Source organism: Thermobia domestica, chromosome 5, assembly GCF_964235325.1.
Source record: "Thermobia domestica chromosome 5, izTheDome1.hap1.1, whole genome shotgun sequence".
NCBI lineage: Eukaryota > Metazoa > Arthropoda > Insecta > Zygentoma > Lepismatidae > Thermobia > Thermobia domestica.
Genome location: NC_137458.1, coordinates 267,137,564 through 267,152,921, shown reverse-complemented (window position 1 = coordinate 267,152,921; position 15,358 = coordinate 267,137,564). Strand labels below are relative to the sequence as shown.

The following is a 15,358-nucleotide window of genomic DNA, read 5'->3' as shown; positions in this document are numbered from 1 at the left end:
CTGATAAATAGTACTTGGTATACTGAATGTATGTGCCAATTTTCAAGTTTCTATCTTGAATAGTAAGGGCGGGAGAAATTTTATGAAGAATTCCCACAATGCCCCAAATTACCACAAAACACTATGATCTCAGGGACTTACCATAGGATCATGTTTCGCCCATCATTCTCTTCAGAATAGAACTGCCTTTCAGGCGATACCATTCACATGTTTCCATCGTGTATCTAAGGCAGGAAATTCCCGAAAAAAGAGACTTTTTGGTCTAACTATCCCTTTTTTCAACTTTTAGCCCCTCTGAACCCCCTTGTTTTAACGCATAAATCCGGAAAAAAATCTGTTAAATACTACTTGGTGGACTGAATGTTTGTGCACAATTTCAATCTTCTAGGTGCAAAAATAAGCCCGCCATAAAATACATATATATATATATATATATATATATATATATATATATATATATATATATATATATATACCGACATTGCCCCATATTCCTCTATACAGAGGTATATTTTGATAAAAATTCCCTGACACATCCCTAATTACCTTAGGGTCATGTTTCGCACATCATTCTCTTTAGAATAAAATAGCCTTTCAAACGGTATGACTCACGTGTCTCCATCATGTATATAAGGCGGGAAAATCTCGAAGAAAGGGATTTTTGGGGGTAAAAATATCCCTTTTTTCAACCCTTTGACCCTCTGGTTCCCCCTTGTTTTAACTCACAAATCTGAAAAAAAATCTGGTAAATACTACCCGGTAGACTGAATGTTTGTGCAAAATTTCAATCTTCTACGTGCAAAAATAAGCGTGCCAAAAAATATTGAACATAGGCTTAATAAATGAAAAAATATATTTTAGACTTATGACGTCATCACCTCCTATGTCTGGACACAGGAAGGTGTAAAACCATACGTAATGTCTTCTACAATGCCTCTGGACTTGAAAAAAAAACGGACGAAAAAGCTCAAATAGGAGAGTTATAACGCAATGTACCATGAAAAACGCGTATGGTACAATCCGCGGCAAAAAACCTGCAACATGAGCATATAAATTTATTGTGAAATGACGAAGTCTTTTGCTCCAAAATAAGTGTGCACGGGAGGAGGCCGAGGTTTATCCTGGCGTGATTCGTTCCACTTAGACGTTATGTTCATTCCCTGTGCTGTTAAGCGTAGTTTCACAATAAACTTACATCCTCATGTTGCAGGTTTTTTACCGCAGATTGTACAATACGAATCAAAAAACCTGCAACATGAAAGTTTAAGTTCATTGTGAAACTACGCCTAACAACATAGGCAACCAACCTAACGTCTTTGTGGCACTCATCACGCCAGGATAACCTTCGGCTTCGTCCCCCTGCACACTTCGTTTGGAGCAAGAAATGCATAGACCACGTGACTACAAACCACAAATTTCTCACAAGATGGAGTAATAGATTGAGGCTCTTCTCATTTCTCTTCTCATTTTACATCCTCAGTTTTAAAGAGAGAGAAAGAGAAAAAGGTCAACGTGATAAAAACTAAATAAAGAGGAATATGCGAAATATAAAGGAAAAGAACACATACGCATATATTGACAAATGACACATGCACTTCAAAGAAGACCACCACAAATTTTGTTATGAACCATATATAATAACTGTGAGAATCAGCAAACCACAAATACATAATTACACACAGTAAGTGTTATATAACACATATTTATTTAAACAAATAAAAATGCTCGCAGAAAGCTGAAAATTTCTTTAAAATCTCAACCATAACTGAAAGAAGAGATTACTTCTCTATTGTTTTTCTTCGTAGCATCCATCTACATGGAGAAATGAGAAAGAGAGAACATCTTAAGAGATTCGCACTATACAACATCGGAAACTGCTAAATGGAAAAAATTACAGTCTTTGGATGGGATTCGAACGCAGAACCGTAGCATTAGAAATCCCACGCTCTACCGATGTAGCTAATCTGACACTAATACCCTGTTCCTCCATAATTACCTATGAAAGATGGAATGGAGTCTGAAGAAAACAGCGTCTAACATGTCCATGACAGACCGCCTATAACCTATGTCTAATTGGTACTTTAAAAAAACTAGCTATACACGTGCATAGAAAAGTAAAATCAAATGAGTAGTTAGTACACATCACTTTGTCTGTCTCACTCTATCTCTGACTACAGAAATCGAGGAAGAAGAAAAAATATAGAGGTGAGAACACAGGAAGAACAAGTAAAAATAAAAGTTGCAGAAAACTGAATATCAAGGAGAGAGAGAGAGAGAGACATAGAGACGGAGAAAAATAGAAGGAACGGACCAAATGATTTAATATACATCCGAAAAGAAGGTTCACAACTGTGCTATACATTTAATGTATTGAATACTCTGTTTCTTCTAAATTGCTTGCTAGATGACAAATATTAATTCGTAAAAACGTAACAAATGCCCGCGTTGTCTTGTTTTCTTACTGTTTCAGTAATAGTAGAAAATGTGGTTTATGCAACATAATAAATTACTAATTTTCCCACAACAACCATGTAGTTGTTGTTGATGATTTTGAGTTTAACGTCCGTTCTGCAGCGAGACTATATGAGACGTGGACCTACTTATTAACTTGAAATCCTAAGCATATGAGCTGCTGCCGGGAATCAAAGCAACCATGTAGTGTTGGTAAGAAATTTCTAAGCAAAAGAAAAAAACTGATCAGCAAAATACATAAAACAATAGTCGTGCAAACCAGGCCCGTAGCCAGCCCAAAAACGTAGGTGGGGCCCGGCGAAATTAGGGGGGCCCGATTCAATCATATGATAGTTCATCACCATATTATAGTTCTTTTGCAAGCCTACTGTAAAACCTTTAGGGGGCCAGCAAAAATTTAGGGGGGGGCGGCCCCCTAGACCCCCCTGGATACGGGCCTGGTGCAAACTATTACTTGAAGAGAATTTATTGTAAAATCAATACATCCATGTTTCGGTATATAGTCGTAAAGTGATTAGAAAACTTAATATTAAACAGTCGATCACATCGTTTTACTTATTTGAATTCAATGTCGTATAGGTTCAGTTTTAGCTCTAGATTTCAGCGTTCTCACTTCGATTCTTAACTTATTGGAAATATGCATTAATCGAAATTATTAAAGTATACGAAATTTAACTAGCTAAAAGAAGAGAATAACATAAAAATCCGGATTAAACTATTACAATAAACATGTGTATTTTGTTTAGGGTTTGCAAGTCATAGCTTATAGGAATTATAGAAAAAACGTTCGTTGTGAAAGCACAAGAAAAAAAAAACAACAAACAAACAGAGAATAGACACAAATCTCAGGTGGGTATGAACACGAGGTGGGTATATCTTAATTCTCTAGTACGTTTTGATAAATATTGTCTAGAGTATTTGCACTTTACTTGTTTCTGTTTTGTTGTTTGTCATATAATGTATACGAGTCGCGAATAATAGAATAGAACTGTTTTAGACGAGTTTGAACAAATTTCCCGGACGAGTTATAATCTTATATGTATCTAAATTGCACAAATAAATCAGATTAAATCTTTAAGGTGCTTCGGGAGTTTTGATGGAGGTAAACTGTTGCATAGTTACGAGTTTGTGTTTATGCTCACCACTGGATGGAAGTTATGTTCTTGAAAGATAGTAACTTATACTATATTCTAATGTGTTGGATTTAAAAAAATTGGAAAATATTTTGTTACTAACAGTGAGTGAATATTTTTGCGTGTACCATCAGTTGATTACAGGCACATCTACTTCTTCTGCGCATGCCTTTCATAATACGACGTCATGTATAGCAATATTGTGCATTATCCTATAATTAAAGACGTTCTAGCACTTTTTCTTTGGTCTGTAAGAATGGCGCAATATTATCATTCTGTACGTGAGAGTGTTATCGCTCTTATTGAACATGCAGGATTGAGTGTTCCTGAAGAAGGCACTCGATTACGCGTGTATCGTGCAACAGCGTTCAGGTGGTGGAAAAAATATGAGGAAACTGGAAGTCTAACTCGAAAATCTGGAAGTGACCGGCCACGAGTGTCTTCACTGACACAAGACCAACGATTAGTTGATGAATGCTGTCGACAGCCTTTCATGTGTGCCCGACAACTGCAGCAGTCTACCGCCTTTCCAGGTGATGTAACTACAGTCTGACAGCGACTTCAGGCCGCAGGCTTAAGGTCCTTCCAGGCTGCTGTTAAGGAGAGATTGACAGAAGATCACAAACTCGATAGACTGGCGTTTGCAGAGCTAAATATTGCTCGTCACTGGGACACTGTTGTCTTTACAGATGAGAAAATATTTTCCACTGGAAACTTTGGGCCGACAAGTGTGTATCGCCCATCTGTAAGACGGTTTGATCCACAATATATGTCCCGGTCAGCGCGAATGGGTTATGTGACGATTCACTGTTGGGGGTGGATATGCAAGGCTGCAGGTGGAGGTGGTATTAATCGAATTACAGGCCGACTTAATGGTAAAAAATATGTTGATCTTCTCGACTTTATGCTCCCTGAAATAAAAGCACATGTTGGTGACGACATACTCCAGCTACAACAGGACCATAGTTCCGTGCATGATTCAGCTGTGGTTCAATCATGGATCCAGAGGCAACCTGATCTCGAGCTAGTCGAATGGGTACCTTGAGGAGCTGATTTGAATCCCATTGAAAACATGTGGGCTGCTGTTGAAAGAATACTTCGTGAACGTTGGTCGGACAATCCACCGTGAACAGCTGAAACTTTACGGGAGCAAGTTGAAGAAGCTTGGGGACTTTGTTGCACTCCACGTTTCATCGCTAGCCTTGTTAATTCAATGGGTCGGCGATTAGAAGCCGTAAGGGAAGTCAATGGCGAATATACCCGATATTAAATATAATACCCTATACACCCTTCCCAGCCCTTTTCAGGGCTACTTAATTGCAACCAAATATATGAATATGTACTCGTACTTTCCAGGTCCACGTCTCATATAGTCTCGCTGCAGAATGGACGTTAAACTCAAAATCATCAACAACAACTACATGGTTGTTGTGGGAAAATTAGTAATTTATTATGTTGCATAAACCACATTTTTTACTATTACTGAAACAGTAAGAAAACAAGACAACGCGGGCATTTGTTACGTTTTTACAAATTAATATTTGTCATCTAGCAAGCAATTTAGAAGAAACAGAGTATTCAATACATTAAATGTATAGCACAGTTGTGAACCTTCTTTTCGGATGTATATTAAATCATTTGGTTCGTTCCTTCTATTTTTCTCCGTCTCTATGTCTCTCTCTCTCTCTCTCTCTCCTTGATATTCAGTTTTCTGCAACTTTTATTTTTACTTGTTCTTCCTGTGTTCTCACCTCTATATTTTTTCTTCTTCCTCGATTTCTGTAGTCAGAGATAGAGTGAGACAGACAAAGTGATGTGTACTAACTACTCATTTGATTTTACTTTTCTATGCACGTGTATAGCTAGTTTTTTTAAAGTACCAATTAGACATAGGTTATAGGCGGTCTGTCATGGACATGTTAGACGCTGTTTTCTTCAGACTCCATTCCATCTTTCATAGGTAATTATGGAGGAACAGGGTATTAGTGTCAGATTAGCTACATCGGTAGAGCGTGGGATTTCTAATGCTACGGTTCTGCGTTCGAATCCCATCCAAAGACTGTAATTTTTTCCATTTAGCAGTTTCCGATGTTGTATAGTGCGAATCTCTTAAGATGTTCTCTCTTTCTCATTTCTCCATGTAGATGGATGCTACGAAGAAAAACAATAGAGAAGTAATCTCTTCTTTCAGTTATGGTTGAGATTTTAAAGAAATTTTCAGCTTTCTGCGAGCATTTTTATTTGTTTAAATAAATATGTGTTATATAACACTTACTGTGTGTAATTATGTATTTGTGGTTTGCTGATTCTCACAGTTATTATATATGGTTCATAACAAAATTTGTGGTGGTCTTCTTTGAAGTGCATGTGTCATTTGTCAATATATGCGTATGTGTTCTTTTCCTTTATATTTCGCATATTCCTCTTTATTTAGTTTTTATCACGTTGACCTTTTTCTCTTTCTCTCTCTTTAAAACTGAGGATGTAAAATGAGAAGAGAAATGAGAAGAGCCTCAATCTATTACTCCATCTTGTGAGAAATTTGTGGTTTGTAGTCACGTGGTCTATGCATTTCTTGCTCCAAACGAAGTGTGCAGGGGGACGAAGCCGAAGGTTATCCTGGCGTGATGAGTGCCACAAAGACGTTAGGTTGGTTGCCTATGTTGTTAGGCGTAGTTTCACAATGAACTTAAACTTTCATGTTGCAGGTTTTTTGATTCGTATTGTACAAATTGTACCATAGAGTCCCCAAAGGGTTAAACCTACACAAATATTCTCTACTGAAAATTATTTCATCAAAGTGCACGTATACTATGCTTCTAAATACTGTTTTCTTAATATAAATTCCCTTATCCAACACCATTTTCTTTTCTTTTCTCTTGTCACTGCTATTTTATTTTCGTCCCTTATTTCTTCTGCTATAACACCGCAAATTGTACCAATTACTTTTTGCTTGGACATCTTTAGTATTGCCAGTCGATTTCGAATCGATCAGAGGAGAGCGAGTCGACAAGCAGTTTTTAATTTCGGTTGAAATAATTGAACACATCCACCGATCTGATTCGGCCTAGTCGCTTCGATTTAGTGACAAATGCAGAAAGTCGATTTAGCCGTACGACCAAGTCGACTAAGTGAATACAGGGCTTTAACTCTGTGTAGAAGGGAAAACCTACTGTAACATACGGAGCCCCAATCTGAAGCAGCCATCTCAAAATTTGCGGAACAGAAGGCAAATCATATAAAAATCAGTTATAACTATTCTGATGATAATCGCAAATTATAACACAGATTTTACGTTGCGTTAACGCAGACCGTTACTGAAAAGCCCTATGGTCTTGCATGATAGTTTGAACTCACTCAAAAGTGTATTGGTTAGGATTCTACATAAATAGCTATGAGGTTCAATCCTTGACTCAAGGACCTTCCATAAGGACGTAAACAAAAACTGAAGCAACCCCTCAACACACAAACAAAAAAGCTGCGCTCGGGAATAAACATCATCTTTTCAACTAACAAATAAACAGGAGCAAATTGTAATTGCCTTATGTCACGCTCAATTTTTGAAGCGTTTCATAATACCGTACATAATTTAATGCATTTTCGTGAGCCAGGGGGCGCCCCCTACTGGCTCCTATGGTAAGGGATAAGTAATCTTTGCAATTAGGCCTGCAGTACACTACGAGATAATTCCTACGACATATCTCGTAGGGAATCCTACCCTTTTGTGCCATACACGTAAAGATTTTTCGTATTTCACATCCTCCGAATAAGTGTTAGGTCTCACAATGCATACTTGCCCAGCAATGTTTTCCGGTGCCTTCTGCTTTGCATGTCAGTTGCGATAAAGCGTTGCTTTGTAGTAGATAAAAATGTATGCTCCCCGAGTGCACTAAAAAGTGCGCAAATAGCATATTTGCTGGTTTGTAGAAAACAAATTTTTCACTTTCTCTCACTTGATGTCGCTTAAATCGAAACATTACGAATTTTCTTTGCGAAAAGGAGCGTGCTCTAAACAAGAGAAATATATGAGCAGGGGCGTCATTGCAGATTTCGCTTGACAGGGGCAAGAGCACTACCGACATAAGACTTTAACGTTTTGTGCTAGTATATTAGTAAACACTAGATTAAAGTATATGCATTTCTCAAACTTGGGGGGGGGGCAATTGCCCTCTGCTGCACTCCCTAAATGACGCCCCTGCTCATAGGATCGTTCAGAACTTAGGAAATGGCATGCGATCTGATGTCCATATACTTGATATTTTGAGTAGGAAGAATCGTAAGATAATTTCTAGGATTTATCTCATAGTGTATAGAGCAGGCCTTACTGTTACTCTAGTATCCTTTCTCTATGTTTACTGGGTTGCAGTGTTCGTAGGTTGAGGGAAATTATTAAATAGGTAAATTTAGTGAAAAGGGAAAATGGGAAATTTTCGATAAAGCGTGAAAATCCAGGGAAATTCTCGACGTGACTGACTAAAGGCTAAAATTTTTCTTTGTTTCTGTTCAAGGTAGCATAATTTGCATCCATTGTTTGGTGGATGAATTTTTTTGTACTTTTTGTTTAAAAAGTGAAGGAAAATTAAAAATAGAAACAGAATGTAAATGGACAGAAATGCGGTTGGCATTTACTTTAATATATCTAAATAATCTTATCGTATAAGATATAACTTCTGTCAGCAATTGGATACTCAACAAGCCAGGGAAAATTTGATAAGGAAAGGGAAATTGTTGTTAGTTGAGGGAAATTTTCTTAAGAAAACCTACGACCACTGGTTGGTTGGCAGCACTGTTCTACTGAAAAGCCAAGTTATTTCATGTTGAGTTGTATGGTTTTACTAAGTTCGCGGGTTTTCTGTTTCAAATCATGTATAATAAATTAATCATGTGATGTACTGAATTATGTTCTTAAATCGTAAGTATTCAAATATTATGTTGTTGACATAAGGTTTAGAAAACAAATAGTTTAACTATAAATTCGGGCTTTGTTCCTCTCAAGGTTTTCAGTAAACTCGTCGAAAGAGGATAAGACAAGACAAACGGCCGCCCAAAGGTAAAAGGAAGTATCTACATTTTGTTTGTTTTGAGTACAGCAGCAGAAAAGTTATTTTTGATAATTAACATAATCTTAAAGATTTTGTTTTCTTTTCGGCATCAATGAACAATAAGTGTTGGTTGACGCCGAACAGAAAACAAGTCGTTTAACGTTAATTGTCAAAAATCACTTTTTTTTTTTTTTTTTTTTTTTTTTTTTTTTTTTTTAATTTTCAGTTATTCTCAAAACAAGCAAAATGTAGATACTTCCTTTTACCTTTCGGCGGCCGCAAGGTTTTCGGTATTGTGGGATGCTGGATTCTCACAGTGAGTACAAGGAAACAAACAAATCTACTTTTTTTTTTTTCTCAAGGTTTTAACTTAGTTGGCTATAAAAGTGGAGTATGTTTAGTACAAGGGGTCCAGAAGCTCGTAGAAAACACAAAATTTACAGGAGAAATGAATGATGCAAGTACTTAGACGTAACATAACGTAACCAAATCTAACCTAACCTAACATAAACTAACGTAAGCTAACCTGAACTAACCTAAACTAACGTAATATTAGTAGAAATAAGTGAAATTCTATCATTTTTTGGAAATTATGCGGGATCCCTACACTAATATAACATAACCTAAAGTAACCTAACGTAACCTAAACTAGCCTAACCTAACTTAAACTAACCAATCCTACCCTAAACTAACCGAATGTGAACAGAAACTACCAAAATTGTATCATTTTTTAGAGAGAAAAGCTGGACCCCTTCTGCTAAACATAGGCCGTAATTTCTCGTGCAGGTTGTTTTTAGTTACACCACCAGAAAGAATTGTTGCAAAATTATCACTCTTAAATTTCTTTTTGTACTCCTAAATGTTTGAGCTGGGCAACATGAAAATACGTGAGTTTGCAAAGGTAAATTTCAAGGTGGCCACCGGAAGTAGTTTTTGAAAATCTAGAATTTTTGCATGATTTGCGTGTAAGTACAGTGTTCGGACGTAACCCGTAGGAACTGCAATTCAAAAAGCAACCTGCGCCAGTTGTGCAGGTCGATGCTGATTGGCACGCACGAGCATAGTTGTAACTAGCACGTCCGCAACCCTCGCGGCGCGGGGGAGCGCAAAATATATAGAAAGTAGGGGCGCATAACTAAGATTTGTGGGGAACACTGAACCTTAAAGTAATTCCACTGCGCACAAGCGTGCGATCGTATTGAGCAGGCACGTTAATGACGGTGGATATAGGTGCAAACGCGTCAATGACTGTGCTATAGGGTAGTGACAACACTTCTGCATGTTATTAGATGCTTTACCTATCTGACAGCTTTATCGTTACTGAGTTAGGTTAGCGTTTCTCAACCTTTTCTTCTTTGGGGCACACCAAAATATGTTTCAAACTTTTGTGACACTTCTACACGTGATTTTTGTCCTAGATGCAAGAAAGCAAACACAAATATACTTGTAATACATTTTTTTAGAAAACATTATGGAACGACTATAAGGTACAAAGGCTGGTGTTTAGCAGAAGAGGTCCAGCAATTGCTTCGGCCTATGTTTAGCAGAAGGGGTCCAGCTCTTTTCTCTAAAAAATGTTACAATTTTTGTAATTTCTGTTCACATTCGGTTATTTAGAATATGTTAGGTTACTTTAGGCTAGCTTAGTTTAGTTTAACTTAGGTTTATGTTAAATTAGTGTAGGGGTCCCGCATAATTTTCCAAAATTTATAAAATTTCGCTTATTTCTATAATATTAGGTAATTTTACGTTAGTTCAGGTTAGCTTAGGTTAGTTTATGTTAGGTAAGATTTGGTTACGTTATGTTACGTCTAAGTACTTGCATCATTCATTTCTCCTGGTTTTTTTTTTTTTTTTTTTTTTTTTTACGTGCTTCTGGACCTTTTTTAATAAACATATTCCATTGCGTCTAATAAAGATGCTACAATTTCGGTAATTACTGTTGACATTAGGCTAATTTAAGTGAATTTGGTTTAGTTTAGGTTAGGTTAGGAATGGATTGTAGCTCCAAGGAGTCAGTTTAAAACTTCTCTATATTTCCTAGCTAATTTCTTCACTATTTCAAGATGGATTTATTATTATTTTACTGCCAACGCTCTAGCTACATTGTAATATCACTTCCCGTGAGATCAACGAAGTTAAGCAGTGCCGCGTCTGGTCAGAGGAAATATAGGTGTGCAATTCGTACTCACCAGACGGTGTTGGCGTTGTGGCGTCCAACCGCGTCGTGAGAACAATTCAGAAGCTACTTGAAAGAAAAAGTATCGAACTGCAGTCTAGGAACATTAACAGCGAGGGTAGCAAATCTACTGACAACACATCACTCTCACAGGAATGAGTGCCATAAATCCAGGCCTCGTGCGCCAGGAATAATTATAATCTTTCTTTCAAGTGTAAACCAAGTAGAGGTTCGGGTGTCACTTTAAACGAAAATCTTCTCCTTGATAACCTCTGTATAACAAGGATGTTAAGCCTAAACATACGAAACGACACCAAATTGCATATTTCTGCTTGTTTGAATGCCTGTTGTTTTATAAAGAAACCAAAGTTGCTTTTGCATAACCCTAGAACGTATAGGTGGGTTGTAGGGTACCCCATTATGCATTTCAAGTGAGTGCTTATGCGCAGTATTTCAGCTACACTGCTGCCCTCACGTGAGATATCATACTTTAGCCTGTTTTCTTATTGGGGTTCTGCACCCCACCTATACGGTATTGTTATAAATTCCAACCTATACGTCCTAGGGTTAAATATATTGATAGAAATTTGCAAAATTTATCGACTGCCTACGTAGCTTCCAACATTAGCTTGGATTGGACTTTCAGTTGTAATTTTATTGAATGATGCGTACATACTAAATTTGAAATTTATTCCTTTAGTTTTAACGTATTGATTATGATACGTTTACCTTAACATTTTACATACCAAGCAATAACGGGATGTTCCCAATGGCTAAGGCGGGAGTTTCCCGATTTATATATAATGGTTTCATTTGTGCAACTGTTTATCTTTTTGTCCTTCTAAAATGACTCTTGACGATTATATTAGAAGTATGTGAAGATCAGTGCAACGTATTTTTATCAGGAGTGCTTCTTGAGTGAGTCGGCAGACTCATCTTATTTGTGGCCAATTAGTCCCGGTGTCGAGTCCAAATGGAAGACAGTTTCTCTCGAATGTAAGCCGAGAAGCAGCTTGGATTCCGCTATAAGTTTGTGACTCCTTTCAGCATAACCCCGTTGTTGCATAATGACACCAAGGCGAAACGAACTTATTTTTGTTCATATGTAATATAAATACATAGAGCAAATAAGTTAAACAAAAAAGTTTTTTTGTTTTTTTCGAAAAGAAACCACGATTTTTGCCAATCCTGAATTCGTGGCTTTATTACTCAGATATTAAACCTGCATACATTAATAAATATGAGGATTTTTTTACTTAATAGAATGCTTTTTAACTATTTCTTTTTCTTAAAAAAATTCAAATTGTCATTATAGACATATGGCTTGTCGAATAATAATAATAATAATAATAATGGTATTTATAAAAGACTAACTAACATTAGTGCATCACGCTAACTCCTAATAGTAAATCACGTTCATGCTCATTGCAATAATATAATGCAATAATTTAGATTTTAGCATTTTTGTTTATGTAATCGGAAGTTCGTTAGTCGGCTAACTAAAAAGAAAGCGAATCCAAACAATTAGAGCTGTTAATTATGATTTTAATTAGTGCTTGAACTTTTCGGGTAAACAGGTACCTGCCCGATACCCGTTGCATTTGGTTTACTCGACTGTTAAACCTGATAAACCCATTTGGCCTGTTTGGACCGTTTGACCCGATAGACTCGTTACGAGTTCATGCATAATGGAACAATTTGTGTTAGGATAATAAAGTGAAAGAACACACCATTTACAATAATGACAGACTAAGTTTGTTTTCATAAAAACAGGGTTATCAGGCCAACCCTATTCATAGGGTCAAACAGGTCAACCCGATTCATACGGATCGAGCGGGCAAACCCGATTCATACGGGTAAAAACACAATATCGGTCCAACGGGCGGTCCAGGATCGATTCTATTTTCCGAGCATTACCGAAAATGCACAGTAGACCGGAAGGCTCATATTATACTATTATTAACGAATTATTATTATTGTATTAATAGGAGAGAAAATTACTTTGTTGAATGACCCGTGGTTATTCTTGTTTTATTTATCTGCTTATTGGTTTGGAACACTGAGTTCGTCTGCATTGTTTACCCTGGCGAAGGGCGAGCGGCTAAGTTTTTATAATACCGGCAACATCCAACTGACTGACAAACTACACGTGGCCGCTAATAATCTTTTGACAGTTTTACTGCTGATAAGAAAACTTGGTTTAGCTTTGGAAACAACTATACTTGTAGTCGGTGTGTGTCAGGTTTATTCGGTGACTTTTTTTTTTTTTTTTTTTTTTTTTTCAACCCTGGTTTGCAACTGTTAAATCAGGTTGTATTGTGGAGTATGTCAAACAGTGTCCCCTGTTAATATTTGCACGGTACAAAAATTCCAGTGTTGCGCACCTGCTATTTGAAAGCTACAAGAACGTATCAAGATAAAAGGTCCATCCTGTATATATATGAAATTCCTGGATTGTTTATTAAAATGCAAGATATTCAGAATGACCGGTTCTGTGAGCTGAATAACCTCAAAAATTCGCTACTACTCCATCGTGATCTGTTGGTCAGGTTTTTGAAGAACACAATTTTACTTCAATACATTGGAAAAATCAAGACCTTCCACATCCTTCAGACTGTTGTTTCTTGCCTTAAAGCTGTTTGGTAGCAGTAGATAAGTTATGATACTGTTTATTTCACCATTTTCTTAGCCTATATAGGTGTAACTTTTGTATTCTTGTGAGTTTTCATCCTATTGGAGATATGGTTTAAGGAACCTCGGTTAATTTCCTATTTTCTCATCCAACTTAGAGTTCAACCATTATAGGTATTCATTAACATAAGCATTTGCCTGTACAGGTATAGCAGGAGTTGTGCTCTTTAAAGTAGAAAGATCTACCTCATAAATGTTTTGATTTTTTTTTTTTTTTTTTTTTTTTTTTTTTTTTTTAACTTTCGAGCAACGAAAGAAGAAAATAAAGTATCGTGATCGTGAAAAAAATTGAATTAGAGATTTCACGAATTTACGTTTCATGCTCCATGCACAGGGTTGGCAAAACCCATGGTTTTTATTGAAAAAAAAACAGTTTTTTTTGGTTTAAACCAGTTTTTTTTTTTTTTTTTTTTTTGGTTTAATTAATTTGCTCTATGTATTTATATCACATATAGACAGTATTTATATCACAAGTAAGCTTGTTTCGCCTTAGTGTTAGTATGCAACAACCGGGCTATGCTGGAAGGGGTTACATAAGCTTAAAGCGGAATCCAAACCGCTTCTCGGCTTACATCCTAGAGAAATTGTCCTCCATTTGAACTCGAAACCGGGACTAATTGGCCAATGCGATACGTCTACCAATTCACTCACGAAGGACTCTGGTAAAAATACGTTTATTGATCTTTATATATTTGTTAATATAATCGTCAAGAGTCATTAGTACAGAAGGACAAAAAACAAACAATTGCACAAGTGGATCCATTATACAGAATTACATATGGACAATTTCAAAGTACTACAGTGTACAGAAGAACTAATTTAGTCCAAGTCAGTTCACTACGACTTTTATTAGTCCAAGTTAAAGAAATTTAACGACTTACTTTCAGTGTGGACTGATTTAAATCAGTCTGATTTAAATCACGATATAAATCAAGATTTAAATCACTTGATTTTTTAAATAAAAATCATTGATTTAAATCGAATTCCGAATTAAATTAATTTAAAGTGTGAATAAGTAAAATCCGGTTTCTGTTCTGTTATTTCGATTATGGAAGTTAATAATCATAATAGAATGAGACTCAAATGTACAGTATAGTATGAAAAAAGTGTCATGCAGAGGATGATTAGGGAAAATCCCGTTTTGAACAGTAACGGAGCAATCCTACTTTCTTCTTTTCGTAACACTGGGTTTCGGTTTTAAAATCGTTAACTATTCCAACGGGGAAATCGCCATCGACATTTAAGACGAAAATTCTTTTTTGTGTGCGTCCGTTTGTTTGTTCCCGGATCATAGGGCGTATTTAGAGTGGTCCTATCCCCACTCCAATTTATTTATTTATTTATTTATTATTATTATTATTTTTATTTATTTATTTATTTTTTTGTTATAACTTTAGGCGAAATTCATATATTTCATGCCGCAAGCTAGTTCTGAGTTTTTAAAAATAGGCCCCTGACAAATATCTGTAACTTTTGTGATAAAAAGTGTCATTTTGATAAACGTTGCTGTACTTTTTCCTTAATGCTTAACCTTTTTAAATTATATCACCTATTTTTAGGTGATAGGGTAGAGTCTTCATTATTCGATTAAAAAAGTACCAATAAGGTTTTTTCTTCGTTTTCTTCAAGACTAGAGGCATTTTAGAACACGTTACATATGCTTTCACTCCTTTCTGCGTTGAGGCATAGTGTGTGATGACGTCATAAATTTTAAAAAAAATTGTTATGCGTATTATTATTATTATTATTATTAGCGGGTTACAGTTTGCATTCAGAAGACAGAAATTTCCACACTCGTTCAGTGCACCCCTTAATAATTTTCAAATGTTTTCAGATCTCTG

General features: G+C 36.2%; 1 protein-coding gene across 10 annotated transcripts in view; it reads left to right on the top strand.

Annotated features, from left to right (window-relative positions):
* The window catches only part of LOC145686586 (uncharacterized), a 678,364-nt gene that overhangs the window by 536,375 nt on the left and 126,631 nt on the right, over positions 1-15,358 (top strand). For 2 of the 10 annotated variants that reach the window (XM_081760043.1, XM_081760041.1), the window contains exon 1: positions 8,378-8,517. The exons of the other annotated variants lie outside the window; for them this stretch is intronic. The gene's annotated coding sequence lies outside the window, so the exon portion shown is untranslated. Of the gene's footprint in view, positions 1-8,377; positions 8,518-15,358 lie in introns of those variants that run through there. 10 annotated transcript variants of the gene reach the window in all.